This window comes from Ischnura elegans, chromosome 8, assembly GCF_921293095.1.
Source record: "Ischnura elegans chromosome 8, ioIscEleg1.1, whole genome shotgun sequence".
Lineage (NCBI taxonomy): Eukaryota > Metazoa > Arthropoda > Insecta > Odonata > Coenagrionidae > Ischnura > Ischnura elegans.
The window spans coordinates 100,128,649-100,146,653 of NC_060253.1; the positions used below are offsets into that span (position 1 = coordinate 100,128,649).

Sequence of the window (18,005 nt, forward strand, 5' to 3'; positions counted from 1 at the left end):
GCATCAGTTTCAAATAATGTTACATTTTCATGGGTATCGAGTGAAGGACTTCTGGTTAAATTAGAATAAAATCGCTATGACAAATGCTTATTTCTTTTATCGGAATAATCTTATATTTCCCTTGGATTGGAACTGCCCGAAGATTTTTTTAATCTGGGACGGAAGTCATTGGAATATATGGTTGCACTGGACGCTTCCTCCGAGACGATACAAGTTCAAATCACGCAAGTGATAAAACAGAGTAGCTATTATGGGCTTATCTTGAACTGTTCGTGATATCTGGTGATTTTTCCGGGTATTCTTCCGCGTTTATCCATTTTTAGGACGATATTTCGCCAAGGTTCCAGTTGGTTTTCTAGGTCCACTGAAGTGTCGATGAAGAACAAAGAAGGCCGCTACTACCCGAGAATAATCAGGGAGGCAATTGAAATCGCCACAACAACAAAGAACTTCAACCTTGAAGACGGCTACACTCTCTCCAGCGCGAGGAAACGGGTCCTCAAAGATCGCAACCAATCAAGGCACACCTCCACAAAAAAGGCGGAAAACGGGGTGTATATAATATGAACAACTTTATGCATCTTTTCAGTGACATCAAAACTATCGAAAAACTTGCCCAACATCCTTGCATCTGGGCGGAGACCTCAATGGCAAAAATACCGACTGGGACTTCAAAACTTTCGCCAGAAAAGCGAAATATAAAAACACCACAAAAACCTACTATGGAACTGAAGAAATCCCTGATTCCAAGGAGGTAAAATTCCTAGGAATAATGCTGGATCCAAAGCTCTCTTAGAACAATCATATAGCTTACGCCACCAATAAGACACAAGCAGCAAACAATTCCCTCAACCCTCTGCTCAACAGGAGAAGCCGAATGAAACTCGACACCAAAAGAACAATCTACCTTGCCATGTTAGGCCCTCTTCTCACTTACAGCTACCCAGCATGGGCAGGGACTTCATACTCCAATCTAAGCAAACTATACGTCAGCCAAAACAAGATACTCAGACGAATTGTTGATGCACCATGGTTCCTCAGAAATGACTATATCGCAAATAACCTAAACATTCCTCCCCTCTCCCAACACCTAACCAACCTAAAGGACAAATTTGAAAAATCACTAAATACAATAGACAACACTCTCATACACGACATATGGGACTACCATCTTTTCAGTGGACCTGAGGAAGCCAACTGAAATGTAGGGGAAATATTGTCCTAAAAATGGATAAACGCGGAAGAATACCCGGAAAATCACCAGATATCATCATAATCTCCGCGGAAGCTTACTTGGAAACTATTGAACCGCTCGTTCACATCACTGGGCCTTAGGTCGTAGGCGGCGGAAGACTGACTTGATGTTTGTGTGTTCATTGATGTTGCCACTTGGTCCTCCACCTCTGGCAGCCCTTCCTTACTCTAGAATTTATACGCTATTATTATTAATAAAACATGTGCACCTTCCCATACACAATTTCGTCGATTTACCTGCGAAGCCAATATTTGCAGTAAATACGCCGCAAAAAGCATATTTTTTAACGATATATTTTTTTTACTCACGTCTCGAACTGAAAGCTTTGGTTGAATAAGTAATCGTCTCCAGAATCTCCCAAAGAACAAAGGAACATATTCACCAATAAAATAACTTTTTAACAATTTTATCAATTTACTTTTCATGCGTGAATAGATTATGTGAACATTCACGCCCATTCTAACATTGGCAACAACGTCCTCCAACGATACACCGCCTGAAAATAGCCAAAATTATTGAGTCCGTCGTGCATCGATACTTATTTGTCAATTTATCTGTAGCATTATATAAAAGTAAAATAGTAAAAAAAATATAAAATTAATTTTTTGCGATAGATATGTTATGCTTCGTTAGTTTTTACCAGAAAGACTTCTGCCGGGAATTGCATTTGAAAAGGGATTTGAAAGTTTTCTTTACAGAGTAGCGCCATGCAAATTGCATTAACATATGAAAAAATATGATATAAAAGTGAAAAGCAAAGAAAAGAAAGCATATTTTTTCATGAAGAAAGCATTGGTGAAGTGGTATAGCACCCTTGTCCGAAACTTATTTTATTGCTGGCACTGATAACTCAACATTTTTATATATCTCACAGCGAGCATCATTGTAATATATGGTAATGAACAAATTGATAATATTAACAGTGACTCCAGAGATGCTACAAATACAGATCTAGAAGATACTCCGCAAACCAACAAAACAAAATCTGACGCAGAAATTGCCCATATGGTGATGGTAGAATTTATGCCACCTCCCATCCCACATAAATATTGTGGTGGATATATGTTATGGTAGAGAGGAAAGTTAACTTCAAAAGTAGCTTCAGTATTAATTGGGAAGCTGAGTAAGACAACGGTATTAATTAATCCGGTAAGCGGTATGGATTCTGGTTGTAGAGTTTGAGGAACGACCCACCGACTTAGTAGCAGTTCAAGTCTACAAGTCCGCTATCATTCGTATGGAGATAGAAGTAGACGAGGTAATAATAAGTGAAATGCCTGGTTTAAAAAAACCAAGTAATGATGGGGAAGTATAACGCCTCAGTCGGGGAGGGAGGAAGGGCTGGGAAATAGGAGATTTTGGGTTAGGAAACGCGAAACGAGCGGGAAGAGAAATCAAAAAAATATTGCAGGAGAAACAAGTTATTCGTCACAAAGACCTAGTCCAATTATCCTAAAGTGCAAAAGTCCATCAGGAAGAGTCCAAGGGATACGGAGATACATCAGAAAGACCACATAATAGTAAAACAGATGTAAAGGAATGGCGAAAAATATATCCCATTCTCCCTAAGGTGAACGAAACGAAACGAAATATTCAAAAGACTCGTAAAATAATAAAGGTGAGGAAATAGAACGTTGAAACTTTAATGGGAATGCGAGGATAGATTACTAGAAACCTCTGGAGATTCGTATGACAAAGAAAACTAGGATAACGAAGGAAATTAAAAAAGAAATGGCGGTGATAAGGAAGTGGAAGAACGTAGACACAGTACAGGGAAAATTCTAAGTAAACATAATCATCTATTACGGTGAGAAACTAAGAAGGGAGAAAGAATTGGTGGAAAACAAGGAGAGAGACTGCGAGGAAATGGAAAAGATTCAGAAGTAACGAGAGGTAGATGCGTTGTACGTCAAGGTGAAGTCGCTATCTGGCGGCAAAAGAGGACAAGCCATGTCAAAAATTAATGCTAAAAATGGAAGAATGCTAACTGAGCAAATCGAAGTTCAGAGTAGATGGATGGGGAAAGAGGAGGATCTGCATGGCATCGGAAACAGGCAGGAAAGATTTAACATGTAGAAGAAGCAGTGGTGTGGCATAATCTTGAGCCAAGGAAGAGGCCGCTTCTAAGACATGGAAATCAAGGGAGCTCTCCCTGATATGACCTTCGTCTCCCTGATTTCGCGACAATGGAAAATAAGGCAAAGTGGTAATGAGAATATTAAAGAGAAGAATAGAGAAAAGGACTATCGATTACTTGGGCGAAGATCAGTTTGTATTCAGAAAAGGTAAGTAAAGATGTTGTTGAAGTTTATTCGGGATTGCCACCGGATAAGGTTCTCCATCTCTGCCGACGTTTCGATGGCCATCGTCATCAAGCCCTGATGACGATGGACGACTCGGCCATCGAAACGTCGGCAGAGATGGAGAACCTTATCCGGTGGCAATCCCGAATAAACTTCAACAACATCATTTGCCGGGAAAACCTCAGATCTTTCTTCGGTAAGTAAAGATGCTATTGCGGTTATGAGGTCGCTCGTGAAGAGGAACCTAAGCTATAATCAGGTTGTGTTTGCCTTATTCGTGGATTTTGAAAAAGTATTTCATAGAGTGGACTGGACAAAATTATGGATATTCTCAAGAAAATAGGCGTCAGTTGGAGGGATAGGCGACTCATTTGTAATCTTCATTTGGCCAATACTGCGCAAGTGAAGGTAGCGGACGGAGAAACTGGGAGGGCAAGCTTTGCCCGAGTAGTAGGGCAAGACTTTTCACTATCTCCATTGTTTTCTGGAGTATACGCTGAGGTGATGGCAAGAGAAGCGTGGGATGAGGTGGGAACTGAAGTAAAAGTGGGAGGAATGATGTAAAATCAGTAAGGTTCACGGACGATCAGGCGTTGATTAGCCAGTCAGCAAGAGGGCTGATGAGTATAGTGGATGCATTAGACAAGAGATGCGATGAATATGGCATGAGGATTACTCACAAGAAGACTAAAGTCATAATTAAGTTAACCAAATTTCCAGGAAATATAAAATTATCCACGCAACGCTTTACTCCCTCCGAAGTAAATGTTACCATAGAGTAAGAATATATACTTACTCTATGATGTTACCCAAAATTTATTAAAACAATTAATAATGTGTTAGTACAATCATAATTAAACTACTTGATAACCTTCTGGGGAGGGGTATTAAAGTTCGAGCAATTGGTTGCTGATTCTCCAAAAAGCAATAGCTTGATTGCTATCAAATATAATTTGAACCGTCCTTACCTATATTTGTAGATTTACAGTTCTCCCTTTACGTCATCATAACCTTTTCTAAGTATTCAAAATTTTCTACCCCATAAGAGGATATAAACCTAAAGAAGAAGCTGAAAACAATGCATTAAATTTAAGATCTACAAAAATTTATATTTTGCCGACGCGTAATTTTTCCGTTCAAACGCTCATTTATCTATGTAAGACGAAATTGTTTTCTTGATGGTCAGAAATTATAAGAGGATCAAATAGTTTAACATATTTTTTAAAGATTAAGTAAGTGGTAACTTATTGTAGAAAATCCAAATAAATTAATTGGTTGATAGTGCGTTTAATGCTCAATATATTTTTTTTGCACGGCAGGCTGAGATTTAACAAAAATTGCTATTTTTTCGAGCATTTATTATGTTTCGTATCTGGTCTCAGCTTACTAATTTTTTCAATTCGTATTGTCATTTGTTTTGAGGTATCCTACAGGCAAGACCTAAATGGGATTCCTACTTTATCCTAATTTATTTGAAATGCGCTCTTAATGATGATTCCACGGATAAATAAAAATAAATTGGTCAACTTATTATTTATGCGGTTCGTAAAGAGTCACGAGCTACGATTGAGACACAAGATAAAAGTAGGTGGACAAGAACGGAGAAAGTGAAGCGGACGTAGACGAAGAAGAACGACGAAGTGTAGGACATAGTAAGGGAGGAGAGAAAACTGTGTTACAGGAAAGAATGTTGGTTAAGTGAGAGATAGAAAGGAAATAAGAGATTTGATGGAAAGGAATTTCATAGTGAATTGAAGAGGAAATGATAGGAGGAAGTACAGCCAGAATGTTTAGTAAATACTCATTACAAACCTACCTTAATCGGTAGGTTACTTTAGTAATTATATATAAATTTTGGCACATATTTTTGTACGGATTATAGTTATGAAATTTTTATAAGTGATTAAAATACCATAGCATGCGTCTTCGTTATCCCTAACGTCCAGTTGCAGCCTTCAGGAAGAAGAAATTTCCTCCCGAGATTCCACACTTGATGATTACTGTGAAATCCGATAAGGAAATATTTATCTGAAGCGAAGATCAAAAGTTTCTTTGAAATCCAGGGGAAACAGAATACTCCACGAAATATACGAAATAATATAGAAACGCATTGTATATTTTTCTTTTGTACTCCAAGTGGATTTAATAAAAAAATTAGATGGACAAGGCTTTATGGGAAAACCTCATGGACGAGAAGTTAAAAACATTTTACCTTCTTCCAGAAATACTTAAATTGGAAAAACTAAGAAATTAATATTTTTATGTATCGGGAGTTACGTTTTTCATTGAAAACGAAATCTCTAAAACATTTTGACGGGTTGAAACACCATGAAGAACAAACGATATTCTCAAAAATGTCAAGGAATAATAAAACTGTTCCTTTCAATTCTTACTTGCCTGATTTTCTCGCTACTACATGAGATTGCTTTAATTAGTAACCAAATCAATTATTAGAAATTTTTTGAATACTTCCGGGTTTTTGGAGACGAAATTTCACCAATCTCTGTGCTCTACACTTCCGTAAATAATATCCATTTCCCAATCTCGAAGACCACCGTGTTGCCTTGAGATTCGTCTACTTCCATGCGGCGCAGAGGCTGAGCACGGTGACACTCGGCTGTTCAACAGTCGCAAACCCGAGCGAGAAGGTTCCCAAAATTTCAGTCATCTGAACCCATCCCCTCCACATCGCCTCCCCTCCCTTCCCTAAACACTGCCCCCTATGTTCCCTGCCTCGAGTCCAAGGCCAGTTGCTAGTCGGCTAGGCTCGCTAGCCACTAGGCCGAGTTTTTGAGGGGTGGGGGGAAAGATCCACAACTCGAAAGTGGCCGATGTATCCGGGAGCCTTAACGCTAATTCAATATCTGATTTAAATTCACGTATTTCATATGATTACTTTGTTGCAAAAGAAAATTTCCTATGAATGCAGAAGTATACACTGTCGGTTTATGTACATTTGACCAATAAATATTATATTAAGCATAGCAAATGGTGAGTTCAATAAAATCAGATTAAAGTTAATATGGAAATAAATTTTTAGAGCTGTGGAGCAATATGTGAATTTCATTTTGTGAATGGAATGTTCCATAACCGAAAACAATTCTACGCCTCACAGAATTGGGGCATGTTAGAGTTACTTTCACATAAACCACGATTTTTCCAGATTCTGTCATATTTCTGTTTTTGGAATTCGATTACTTTCCAAGGCAAGTTGAAATTCTATAAATTTTCTGATTCATAAGGTTTTCCACAGGAAAGTTCACATGTATTGTTATTTAAAGTGCGCCCATCAGTTTTGGGGACGAACTAAGTCCTTAAAAAAACTTTTACATTATTTTCTAAAGGGTGAGATGTATGCAACGTCAGTGGTTGTCAAACGAAAGGAGGGTAGAGATCCTTTTGCAGCCCACCATCAACATGATGACGTTGTAACATCCTAGGCCTTGAATTCCCTCCATTGATTCGCAGCATGGAGTCCACACCTTTCCTACCCCCTCCCTTTCAATTACACCCCGTCTTTCTCCCTGCCGACGTACCACCTGCAGCCCTCGGCGTCATTTTTTTGATTGGCTTCCTGCAAGCAGAGGCAATTTCAGGAGGGCACGGTCGTTCCCGTTGGCAATTAACCTCCATTTTCTTCCCCACGAGCCTCGCTCGGTCAGTTCCAGCGCCCACGCTTACGCAAGACTATGAACTCCATTCCGAGAACAGCAAACAATGTCTCCGGCTCTTCTGGCGTGTGGGCTGTGAAAGTTCCTTGACGAAGACAAACGAGTTTGATTTTTCGATAAAAAAATACGAAGTAAGAAGTACTTTGGGACCATCAGTGCCTTTAAATCACGTTAAACTTGATAGAAAGTTTTGAAAGTTTTACGGATTTTTCGTTGTGGCTACCTCTACGAATCGTGAACATAAAATAATTTTATTAAAGCTATATAAACCTTATAGGAACGTAACAAATATATTTTTTATTATATAAAACGTAAAAAAGGAATTAATCAGGGATGTGATCCATACTATATTAAGCATGATATTGTAAAACTTAGTTGACATTGAGCGACGACACTTGAAAATTGAGAATGTCAAGAAAAGATGAAAACTACCTCATGATTAATAATAGGCACATGAAATATCGAGCTCATTTCTTTGAAGGCTTGTCAGTTGAACGTTGAGTTTCAATCCGTTACGAAATAAGTTTCAACTAGTGCTGCATGGTTAATGTAGAAATCCCTAGGGAGCAAGTCCGGGCCAAAGGAGATTAATTTTCAATCATCTTCAACTTCAAGGGAGTTTCAATTCCGAAGCCGTTAAGTTATTACGTCTGAACTCCCTCCGGGAGGCTTGAAGAGTACAGGTAAGAATATTAGTTTTTGGACAATTTTCAATACGATCCCCGGAGAGAAAATAATAGTAGAAATGGAGAGACTACTTCTATTCTACCAGGCCTCGCAGAAGCCAAGCACGAATTTGACGAATTAATAAATGGACTATTAGCAAATAATGTGAGTACCTCTGCAGCCTACTTATGAACCCACTGGCGGATTCATGCATTTTTATTCGGTATTTGGCATTGTTATTAATCAATATTTTGATGATTTTTCACATGATTCCTACGTTGCATTTTAAATTTTTTTGCAAGTTGAAGTATAAAAACTCCTAAGCATACCGAAAGGTTTTTTTATTTCTAATTTCCAAACCTTGTTCCGGCATCAAAATAATTGATCAGCATGAAAAACTAAATTCAAGACACATAATCGCGAAAAGAAGTTTAATTGGTGCAGTATAATATCAATTAGTAAAAAATACGAATTGTTTTAATGATTTAAAAATAAATACCTTAAAAATATTAATATGCTGAAACGGGACGTTTTCACTAATTTTAAAGGGACTTTCCATGCCATATCAATAAGAACACAGCAACGACGAGTGGTTGATTTCTGAATGAGATTCTTATGTACATGCCCATAAATTGTGAGTCCAATGTGTAGCCAGGAATCACGGCTAACGGCGGATTCAAATACCTTTATCACGCAACGATTTTTTCCTCTGAATCGCGAAAAAATCATAAGCGTGTGGTAAGTCAAAGTTTTAAAAACTAACTCATTGATTGAAACCGAAGATTATTATGGATACATGAGGGTAGACCTCACCCTAAACTAAGACATAGGCATGGGAATTTAACGCATTGCGGCTAGTTCCTTTCCCTGGACAACCTCACAGTTTGAGGATATTGTTTGGGTGTGCCCGAGGAATACCCCCGGGAATTGAACCCAGGAACCCTCGAGTCAAGTGCTCCCACCAGAACAAAAGAAAAGTGAACCCACTAGACTATCTTCCTTTATAAAATTAACGACGTCACATTTTTGAATACACTGTAATCGAAAGGATTTTTATCCTTCCCTTAATAATCACTTATTTTTAATAATAATATGTTGCTGAAATAAATGCGTGCTTAATAATCAAGCGAAGTTTTTTAACTAGTGTGTGGGAGGTGCTCCTAGCTTGTAATTTGCTGTCTTTATAACCCATATATTTAAATTTGACGAGATTATACCTCCAGACTATGCTTTTTAGTTAAGCAATTACATATTCATGATAAAAACTGAAGTATTTTTAGATTTCTACAATGGATTTATGAAAAAAAGTTTGTACTGCTTAATTGTATCTATTTAATGTGGTTGAGGATTAATTGTAACTAGGATCATCCAAAATCGTCAATAACAATAATCAATCAAAAAATGTAAGAATGATGTGTAGGCGATGGATCGCCACAATAAATGTGCCTTAGCTTCTTAAATTTAACCTGAGCAATTAGAGAAAAGGAAAGAAAGCAAACTGCATCTCTTCGTTCATGGATTAATCGATTAAGCAAAATTATCCAAGGGTGGATGAAAGTACTTTCCCTTTAAAATACGTCTGAATGAATAATTTACAGTGAATTATATATATCCAACAATTAGAAGAAGGGGTTCCTCATTTGATAAAAAATATTTATTTTTTGACTTCTTCCTATACAGCACTTCCAATGGACGCTGTACAATGCAGGATACGCATGCTTGGTGAAGCTGCAGTGATAAGGAATGTCGTACACAAATTAAATTCAAAGAACCATAGATGCAAGCATCACGCTGTACAGTACAGTCATGCGTGTTGCGTTATCAAACGGATACTATTGCATTCGAAAGCACAGCGCCAAGCAATCGTCCTGGTTTTTTTTGATAGCACATGGAAAATTCCTCAAAATTATATTTCGATTTTTTTTATAAAAATATTTTTAATTATAAAAAGTACTTCGACAAAACAAACTGGCGTCCTAAATATCTCGTGTTAGCCAAAGCAATGCATCAAACAACTCTGTCCTCACGCTCACGGGTGCAAATTTATATGACCACGGATAAACTATGTAGTACGTAAACATAATTATCCCATGTTAGGTCGCCACAGTATACGATCAAATTCCAATGATTTACCCTGAAGAGTGCTTGTTACTCGAGTCGAGCGGAAAACAGGACCGGAAGGGAACCGCACGAAAAGGAGGACAGATAAACACGCCTGCTTACATGCAAGCATGCCCCATTATAGCTCTCAGGGCCAGGGTCAAACGCTACGTTACGGCATGCGCGCTCGGGTAAACTGTCCGTCCGCAAATTTGTCGAACCTCTTTTTTTCGTGGCGGCGGAACTCGGGGGACGAAAGTGAAAACACGACACAAGGGGGACTTGAAGGGAGTGAAGAGGTGAATCGATTGAAATGCGCGGATTGGTCGAGTGGTGAGCAGGGGTAGGGGAAGAGGGAAGGGGAGCGTTGGGAAATGCTCTCCTTTTTAGTTGCGACGGTGGCGGCTTGGGACTTGGCCACCGCCAACGACGGCTAATACCTCTCTCCTTGGCCGTAGCGTGGGCCTCCCTGACCTCTGCCGTCCCCTCCTGCCGGGGGAGCAGGCCCAACAGGTGGGCGGGGCCAATGCGTGAACGCATGCAAAAGCGTTTCCCCCGCACCCGACGAAGGTCCCGGGTGAAAGAGCTAAGCTAAGGACCGCGCGAATCGGCCTTAGATCTATATTATCATGCATACTCGCCCACAAGTCGCCTCTATGGATAGCCTCTTTGCATAGAACTAACAATACTATCAAAAAGTCGAGGGGCTATTTTTTTGAGGTATGATATGGTATGGCATTTGGAGGAGGCGACCGACAGCTGAGGTCATTTGCGCCATGAGGGAAGGGGTAGGTGAGGAAGGGTGGAGAGAAACCCGGCGTCGGCATTAGCCTGCTCTCAACGAAAGGCGCCAAGGGGACCACGGCTTAACGTCTCATCCGACGGACTGCGCTTGCGCTTGAAATGTCCTCCTCACAAAATTCAAGCAGGGATCGGACAGTTTCTGAAAAATCTCTGCCACTGCCGGGATTTGAACCCGAGCCCGCCGGATGGGAAACCAACACTCTAGCCACCACACCAATCCGATCACCCTTTTTTTTGAGTCGATAGACTATTGAGAGAGAGAGAGAGAGATTAGCTTCAATGGTTCGGTTAAAATACAGGCTAGATTAAGTAACACACATAACATGGTTGTTAGGGCACCAACCGTTTGCCTTTAATAGAATTTTAAAATATTAGGTGCTCGTTTTTAGTGATTGGATCGCCTGAGCTCAACCTAGACTACATTTTCCGGGCGAAAAGTTTCACTTTTAGACATCAAGTTTCTCAATTTCAATTATTATTAAATTTGCCGTGAGAAATGCATTTATATGAGTCCGCTCGTTCATTGTACTAAAATAGGTAAAAAGTGTCTTTCGTTGATCACTCGAATGATCGCCCATCAGATTATTCTAACCTTTGAACCGTTATATTTCATGATGATTCCGAAAATTCCCCGATATTTTCATTCCAATCCGTCTTTTTTATATCTGTCATCGTATTCTACTGGGCACAACGAATTCCTCCTCCGTCATATGGATAAATTTAATTTCCTTCCGGAATTTGGTCACAGAAAAACAAGGGAGGAAACAGAGACAAGAGAAAAAGCTATCTTTTCTCAAACTGATAGAGGTGGCACAAAAATCGTCGGTATGCTGTATTCCCTCATATCACAAAAACAGATACGATCCAATGCGTACTTCACCATTTAGGTGAATTCTTCTTACACCATCCTGGACTATTGGCTACACACTCTTTATATTTATAAACGAGGAGCGAATTAGAAAAACCGTGTTGCTTTGGGCCGCGCACGGGCATAAAAGATAAAACGATATAAAGATAGGTGACGCCAAGCGGGTATTAGACCTGTGACGCTGTTGTTTCAGCCTTACTGCACTTAACTCCCCATGAAAATCATTAATGATGGCATCATAATTTTTCCTTAGCAACACATAAACATGTTGGAAGTTGGCAGGGCATGTGAAATTATTGTAAAAACCTTCGGTTGTATATAATAGCTTCTTACATATGAAGGAAGATCTTTTAGGCTCATAGAGGAATCTTTTCAGAACACCTGTCGTGTGATAAGAAGTTTAAGCTTCGGTTAGACAGACGCTTGTAAATGTTCAGGATTAAAAAATATTAAATCATGATTCCATTCCTATTAAAGCCTTTAAAAGGAAATGAAATTCACCCTTATGGAAACAACTCCATTACTCCAACTAAAAAACTTAATTTTTAATTATGCGATGATTTTGAAAATCTTTCCCTGACTTCCTTCTGACGTTTCCTTCTTGTTCTCGTCCACAGCATACTCTTCCCTTGCAATAAACCTCCGAGAATTTAATTAGCTTACTCCTTAAGTATCTCATCAATCTTCCTTCCTAATAAACACCAAGCCACCTAATTTGTTCTCGTCTGCTCCCGAGATATCTTTTCCTTCCTTATTAGGGTCTAACTAATTTATTAGTAGTACTACTACGCAATAAATCCTCAAGATACAGTTCCTACCATATGCTTCCCAGATAATTCTTTTCAATTAGGTACCCGATCAATATGTTGAATACAAAGTCGTCGTAAAGTATTCGACACATCATGTTAGATTGTGTTATGTACCGCGAAGCACGGAGACGGAATAATCTAGGGGGAGACCTAGAAGCCCTTTTAGGAGACCACCCTACCAACTTAAATAGTACATTTCGGTTCCTCAGAGAAATAAATATTTTTAATAAAGTCTAATTGTGCACACTCTTTGTACGAAGACATCATATTCAGTGGATCACTTTCTACATAAGTTTTGTAATCAAATCACACGGTAGTGGTGCAAAATGACCTAGCCATCGACGCACCCTAAATCCAAACACTACTACTACTACAAAGTCGTCGAATGTCCTAACACTATGTCTCAAATCTTATGGGTAGGAAGATTTTATTCCTCATTCTGCAACACTTTATTTCTTTGACACCGGTATCATTCCCGTCCTTGCATAAGGACTTAACTCCCATGAAAAATTATTTTTTTACAATAATTTTGGAAACCACCATAGATATTACAGCTGTGAAATCATCCCTTCAAATTTCAAATAGTCTCTTAGATGTGCTTAGAATTATCAAAATTGAAAATTTTTAAAAATTTTGCCCTAATTAGACTCGAAAAAATTAAAACATCAATTATTATTATTATACAAACCACTAAGCACGATCATTAATTAAGCTATTAACACCTTTGAGATTTATTTAATCGAAGCAACCAGCTCGGATGGTGAGGAGACAGGTTAGAGTGTATAACTTGGTGATTAATTTCTCCTCTTTGAAAAGTTTGTATTGTATTCGTGGAACCCTTATAAAATTCGACTAAGGGAGTTTTGAGTAAAGCCCTTAAAGGTGTACTATTAATTCTTCTTATTCCTCATACTTCATTCATATCTACTCCCCATCCATAATCGATATAGTTTCTTAACATAACTACCCTGAGTAAGATTTCCTGTTTCCAGTTAACACTCGCTGCATCTCCTAAAAGATATCATCACAAGCCGATTAGTTTTTATTTGTAAAAGATTCGACGCCTGAACGCAAGGACGTAAAAATAAAATGACCTCTGGGAAAGGATTGGAGCAATAGTCTCTCTAATAACAATGCTCCGTGGTCTCAATTTCGTGGTTATTGCTTTGTCGCGCTCATGGCTACTTTAACGCCCACATTCTGTGGCTAGCCGTGGCATAAGCAAGTTGGACTGAGTGCCCGCTGCGAAGAATAACGATTGCCATTACATACCAGCCATTCCACTCCTAGGTGGCCATGGGTATTCGAAGTGGCAGAATTGAAATATTTTTCCGGTCATTTGACGCGTATCAAATCGAGATAAGAAGTGTTTTTATACCCATAATGCACTAATTTGTTAAGATTTTTCTGTTCGATCAAAATACAAACGCTGGACTCAAAAGGTATTTTTTCAGTATATTTATTACCATTACCATGAGTTTATTTCACAAAAACTACAATATAACATAAAGTCCTTACAATTAACATTGGGAATTCACAATGAAAAACAAGGAAGGAAGTTTTTATCCACGGAAAAAATATGGCATAACTCAGGTATAACTCCTGAGAGGAAGGAATTAAAATATGCGAGAAAAGATCTCCACAAAAACTATTGATTGTACCCAAATGAGGCTCGCTTATTTATAAAAGCGGAGAAAATTTGGCCTTATCATCTTGCATCAATCATATGCAATATTAATATCATCATCATATACAATACATTTTGTCTAGAGAGTTTGCTAAATCTAAAAGATATCTCGAAGAACGAAGTCTTAGTTAGTTTCATGATGATGAGCGAAAGATGATTTAAGAGAATCATGTCCAAACTAGAGATACGGATTTGATGAATTACATTCAGTCTGCGAGAATATATAGTTTTTTCGCTTGAATTGCTAGTGAGATTTTCTGAAATGATTATTTAATCCTGTCCATTAATTTATTTAAAAATATTATCAGCTTGAATCCACATAGGAGAATTATCAAGAAAAATACGGACGTAATGAAGGATCAAATCCGCCAAAGGTAAAAAAGGAGTCATGGTTGACGAAAGAAGGTGGCAGAGCTGTAGGTTACAGGTAATTAAATAAGTACAATAACGTTTCCTCCATAAAATTATGCTATAATGAGAAAAATTCCAATCCGCACAATAAAAGACGGGCTAAGGAAAAATTACACACCGTCTGCATCCCTTTACAAGGATGACGATATAACCTAACATTTCACCATAGGAACCTCAAAGTTATACCTTTCCAACTTTATGTGACTCAGCTGTGTTATCGTAAGATCATAATACCTACTAATCAAACTTGTCCCTATAAAATGGTGAGTGGAGAAGTTCGTTTTACGATAAAAATGAAATTCAAATCCACAATATTAAGAACTTAGACGAGCTGTATATGTAAATGAATTTAAATTCGAAATTTAATTATTGCCATTCACTGGCAATCCGAGTTCATCACGATTTCTTCAAAACTTCGTGGACAGAATATTTTTAGGGAAGAGAGGGATTCATTTCTATTCAAAATGTAGACTCATAGCAAAAAATGACTTTTTATTTACATTTTAGATGGCTACTCTCCCACTTGGGAATAACTTGCCCTGGATGCCACTCCCTGTAGCGCTGTGGTATCCAGTAAACGGAACGTGACAAAAATCCTTGAGAAAAATTTTATCCTTTTTCAACGAGTATTCTCCTGAGAATAAGCTGGCTCTTAATGCATTCTGAATCCACGGGAGATCTTATAATGACCTCGTTCGCATGGTAGCTGAATAGATGAAGGTCCATATGGAAAGTGGTTGAAGCTGTATAATCCATGCTCCAAGAGACAGGATTAAAAGTTTTAAATTAATTTAATGGGTTAAGTCCTTCATTTTGAAGGTCCCTAACACTAAGACACGCACCTAATACATTTCTTCGTCCCAGCATTAAAGAAAAGTTTTACATCATCTGTAAAAAGGGAACGCAGTTACTTTTGGGAAACTTTTTAAACATTTCTTGAACTATTGTTACTGGTAAATCCGAATAACGAAACGATGAAAAAAAGGTGACGATCTTGTACAAGAGGACAGTAGCGTTGCATAAATGAGATCAAAATTGCATAAACAATAATCTATACTTAAATACGATATTATGGCACACTAATGCCAGAATTTATATTAAGTACTAATTATTAAAATATTTCATAACTGACACAAGAAATCATTAAAATTGAAATAGCATTAGTTTTTCAAAATATTGTAATATATGTGCGCAAATCCAGAATTTTTTCGGCCCTTTGTGTAAATGTATTCAACGATTTGCGCAGTTTTCCCGTCACATCGTACCGATTGCCGAAGGAGCATCACCTATCGAAAGAAAAGGGCTATAGCGCAGAAATTTAGCATGGATAATGTCGAGATCTGTAGGACAACTTTGTGTTATAGTAAAAATATTGATTTAACTAGTTTCAAGTCCAAAAATGTTGAATGGTACGTGAAGACCTCTTCGAATATTTTTAATTGTTGCTATAAAATTTCGAAGCCACTGCACCTGTACATTATTCATGATTTATTTCTGTATACCCCTTATAATAAAACAATTTTCTCTGCACAGTTCATTGATTAACAAAGAAATACGTTTCTTTTATTATGGACCACAGTCACTTTAATTTGGAATTAACTACAGTCAAAGTTTCATAAATTCTTACATGCTTGCACGAGCCACTTAATTCGGAAGGATTGATATCACGTCCTCGACGTACTTATAAAAAAAACAATTTAAAATGTTGAAGGCAAAATATTTAAATTTTGGCCGAAATATGCAAATTTCAGACTTCCATGCCGGTGGATGAAAAATAAAAAAAAGTGATGAAGGAACTATGGAAAGGTATATAATCTCCATGTTCCCGCAAAGGACCTCACTCCCTGCGCCATTTTACTCAGTTTAATTCATCCTCCTGAGGATTCGGGATTCAGGGGTGGAGAATTCATGAATCTGAATAAACTTTCGACGAAAATCCCAGAAATCCCTCCTATTATGGACGGCGACAAAAGAAGGCCTTCTCAGTCACCAATTTCAGACGAATTTATAGCAATGGTCTAGAATTTATTTCAGTTAACTAACCTCCTCACGAAGTTAGACATAAATGGAGGTGATTTAATAATTAAAAAAGTTAGAGGAAAGATCTCTTTTCCCTATTATGTTGATTGCGTCGTTAATGATGAATTTGAGATGAACGATGATGAATTCTAAGAAAGCGGAATTTATACATGATTTAGTCCGATTCATAACGAATAGTGTGCTTAAACTAACAGCAAAGTAACTGATTAATGATTTGGTGCAATCTGAAATTGGGTGAAATTGGGTGAATATGCAAAAGCTCAGAGATTTCGCAAGACAAATTAAAGAAGAGGTAGTAGGAAATGTAAAATGGCCTACCTGGAAATAGTCGAATATAATGTCGCTCAATAGATGATGATAGATTATAAACTAAGGGTGAACCAATTATATTAATGTCAAAATACATGAAGAAGCTACATTTAAATTCTCTAACATTATTTATTAAATATTGAAACAGATTAGCTAGCATTGAAGAGATTGCCGGATATCGGCAATCTTACTAGCGTGCAGTATATTTAGAAATGCCGCTAACTCTATTTCGTGAAAAAAGACAGGAATTTAAATTGATTCTTTTGCCCTACGTACACCATTATTCAACTGATTTACAATAATACATTAAAGTCATGAGAAAAAAATGAATTTATTGTCGACTAGAAACGGAATTAAAAAGAAACTCATATTTAATATAACAAACTATGCATGAATGATACAGATATAATCGCCGAACTAAATGAGACACAAATTCATGGCGCAGTGCACAGCGCAACGAGCAATTCTGCAAGTAGAGGATAGAAACTTTATTTTCTTAGTCCTTTTTAGGACCCTTACCCGCACGCTTTAACGAGTCGGAGTGTACATTGAAATGCTCCCATTGCGGTAATGGTAGAAATTCGACTTGAACCGCCCTACATTTAAGAATTACATTTTTTCTCTTCCTGGTGCTTTCCTGGAATGGTTCCAAATTCGAATCATGAAGGGTTAATGGTTTTAGTGACTCATAAAAATTTATTTTTTTAACTTGCATGAGATAGCTGCCGATTTTCTTTCCCATAAAACCAATACGAAAATTTCATAAAATTTATTGCTCGGGGCTGAGGCATAGAAATACGCTGCTAAAATTTTCCATATTACTTTAGCAAAAATATGATCAATATTTTATATATAACGTGAAAAAATGATGAGTCCACCTCCATTTTCCTCCAAATGTAACAAATATCAGAGGAATTTTCCTTACAATCTCCAGAGATTCTCCGAAAATCCCATATAATTCCAGATTTTACAAGCTTCCCCAGAAAATCATTATCCTGCAAGGAATACGTACTGCTCCATATTCGACGTCTCCTTGAATTTGCATGAAGTACTTGGCTTACGGTAGGTGGCTCATTCGAATC

The 18,005-nt window shown here is 37.8% G+C and overlaps 1 protein-coding gene across 1 annotated transcript in view; it reads right to left on the reverse strand.

Annotated features, from left to right (window-relative positions):
- LOC124163312 (atrial natriuretic peptide receptor 1-like) overlaps window positions 1–18,005 on the reverse strand; it is an 897,209-nt gene that overhangs the window by 96,488 nt on the left and 782,716 nt on the right. The gene's annotated exons all lie outside the window — the stretch shown is intronic.